Consider the following 3,410-nt stretch of genomic DNA (forward strand, 5'->3'; position numbering starts at 1 on the left):
TGTATTTCTTATATTAACTTAGAGGGCCTAAAAAAACTACAATTAATGCGCACAGATTAGTAAGATCTCATAAACAACATTATTACATGGTAGCCTATATTATATTCTTTTCTTTACAAGAAGGTGCTGGATTTTCTTTTTTAATCCAAGTCACAAGTGGCTAGAGTATTTTAGAAGTGATAGAATATTGTAAAAAATTAAACATGATTCAATTTCTAAGATTTGATAATGGAAAAGAGTATACCTCAGTAAAAATCTAATTTATTATATGAAGAAACTAATATTAAACATCAACTCACATCTCCTTAAAATCAAGAACAAAATAGAGTTAGTGAAATGAAAAATAGAACAACAATAAAGATGAGTAGATATATGTTGCATGAGAACAAGCTGCCTAAAAATATTTTGGGTAGAGATAACTAACACAAAGGTTTTTCTATAAAAATCAACTTCCAACCAAGGCTGAAGATAAAACCCCATTTGAGACTTAGTATGGGTATAGACCTTCACTAAGCTTTCTTAAAGCACTTGACTGTTTATGTTTTGTTCATGTTCCACTGGTTAAGCCTGAAAGACTATGACAATAAAGCAATTACAAACATCCTCATGGGTTATATTTCTGTTTCAAAAGCCTATAAAATGTATCATCCACAAAAAAAACAAATGACCAATGTATATCTTAATAAGGATGAGTAATGGGACTAGAAGAATTTACACCAAAACTAGTGGATCCTTATAAGATCTAAAAGAAAACATTCTTAAAGAACAAAGAACATATCAATGGCAGAATGAGTTGGAAGATGAATCTCTAATTAGAGGGACAAGACTACTTTTAGTCATTTACAAAAGATATAATGTGGTAATATGTGAACCTCTTAGCCATGAAGAAGCCCTTAATGACCGAAATGTAAGCAACAAGTGGAGGAAGAGTAGTCAATAATTCAGAAAAAATAAAATCTAGGAGTTGGTTGACAGGCCTAGAAACAAAAAATTTGTTGGAATAAAATGGGTGTTCAAAATAAAACTTGATACAAATAGCTCCATCAACAAATACAAGTCCAAATTTGTAGTTACAAGGTATGCAAAAAAAATTGGTGTTGATTATTTCAACACATTTACTGTTGTTGCCAGATTAGATTCAGTGCTGGTACGTGATATAGTCCAATCAAAGATATAATCATATTCATATCCTTCATTGGCAAACTCATATTGATATAATACAATCACAAAAAAAGCGATTTAAGAATTCATAATCAGATCATTGATCAAATGTCAATGAATAGCAATAATTGAAGTATGATGCAAACTCCATAGGATGTGATTTGCGCATAACCTCAACAGGAGTCCATAACTTTTTCTCCCAAGTTTTGTTATATTTCTACTTCTTTGTGGCAGCTTTAATACCCTGCCATAGAAGGCTTCCTCTAAGAAAATAAGCAAATAAATATCCGAGTGATTCTGGATCATCTCAACGACTTTGCTCAATTTTAGTTAAGTTCTTGTTTTCCCTGTATGGGGTATAGTTTTTAGTTGCAGCATCTCAGTACCTTTTGGCAAGCTTTATATCAATTATATATACCTGATTTATTTTCTATCTAAGACCTGGAACAAACACTAACATTATCTTCAGTGAGAATTTCCTCCCATAATACACACACAAATCCTCAAGACTTGGCATAAGAACATCATCGATAAAGACATTATCCTCCCAGTCCATGCTAGGTAGTTTTATTCAAAGAATTCCACTTCCTCCTTGAAGAATATTATACAACTTAGCTTCCTATAGAACTTGTGGATGCTTTGTTTTATTATTTTCAATTTTAACAGCAATGATTTTAAACGTATCAAAGTGCATAGCAAGAAAGATTTTGCCCAAGGATCCACTATTGATCTTGCAACCAACCTTGTATTTATCACCAACGATGCATTCCATGTTCGAGATTATTGGAATAAATCATGTAAGAGGATCTTGGGTTTTCACTATTCATCTACAACATAATTTTATTGCTTTTTTTTAAAAAAAGATTTGATAGATTGAAAAAGAAAAATAATTTTTGGCTATGACTCTACTTTCTAATATACAACCAAGGAGACAAATAGATTGGAACCAGAGAGATAGAGAGAGAGAGAGAACAAGTTAAAAGAAAAATGTTCAAAAGAGAAAGACATAAAGGGGTATAAGAGAATTTGAATGTTATGAGTAAGTGAAAATCCTTTTTTTTTTTCTTTTTCTGTTTCTCTAGCATATTAAAATATGATTAATGAAAATAAAGTAGGTTTGATTTTTACCAGCTTTATCATTAGACATTAGACTTGTTGTAGCAAGATACAATAAGATCCAATCAAGCTTCTATAATAGCCTTCAGCAACTATCCATTCTAAGCTTGCTGCATATAAAACTACTCTTAAGCATCATTTGCAAAACTGCTTTTGCCTTTATACTCCTACCACATGTCCTCTCATTCTTGTGAAATGGTAGTAAGGGTCAAAGTATGCTTAGCAGTACTTTAGATTCTAATATTTATAGGGTCAACATTTTTATGTGTAAAATATAATTTTTTATAAGAAACTATTTTATTTCTTGTCTTAGTATTGCTTAAAAATATAGCTCTTATATATTTCTATTAGTTAGCACATACATAATCTAAGATATAAACCATGTCAAAATTCATATAATTTATATATATTAGATTAATCTTATTTTTCAAATACTCTTTTTCCAACATTACAATGGTCATTGATTTTCATAAATGACCAAAATGTATTGTTATTGAATAACTATTTTTTTTTCCAAGAGTAAAAAATTTCTAACTACCATTCAAGTTAATGATAACACAATGATTAATCTAATGAAAACAAAGTAAAATTATTTTCATCTATTAATATTGAAGCATAACTGTGTTTTACATAAATAATCAATGTTGGAGCTAACATGAAAAAATAATTATTCATAATTATTATATGTAGATTATTGTTTGATGTGTGGTAAAAGCCTAATGCAATAATTTAATTATAACATTATTCTAGTAAACTTGTTCATGTAATCACCTATAGATAAATTTATGGGGTCATCCACATTGATGTTCGCTAATAATAAACGCATTCTAGAGAAGTAGCATATGGTGTACTAGTTTATATAAATTTAATAGTGTACATATTATATTAATCATATAACAATAAATGTCATAAACTTTGATTTTGCTCACTTTTATTATAACTTTATTATTTTAATGCTTTTGATTATTCAAATGAAAGCACAAAAAATGAAAACTTATTTGTTATTATTGAAAATAACAATTATATTATAGTTAAAATGAGATAATTATAATAGTAATTCTCATATATTACATTATGTAATAGATAAATACACATTATGTTTATCATAGAGATATGATTATCTCATTAATCAA

The 3,410-nt window shown here is 28.6% G+C and overlaps 1 pseudogene; it reads right to left on the reverse strand.

Annotated features, from left to right (window-relative positions):
• Positions 1-1,258: 1,258 nt before the first annotated feature.
• Positions 1,259-1,933, reverse strand: LOC148253426 (casein kinase 1-like protein 3 pseudogene; annotated as a pseudogene).
• Positions 1,934-3,410: the final 1,477 nt, after the last annotated feature.

Source organism: Carica papaya, chromosome 6, assembly GCF_054855325.1.
Source record: "Carica papaya isolate Zhongbai chromosome 6, ASM5485532v1, whole genome shotgun sequence".
Classification (NCBI taxonomy): domain Eukaryota; kingdom Viridiplantae; phylum Streptophyta; class Magnoliopsida; order Brassicales; family Caricaceae; genus Carica; species Carica papaya.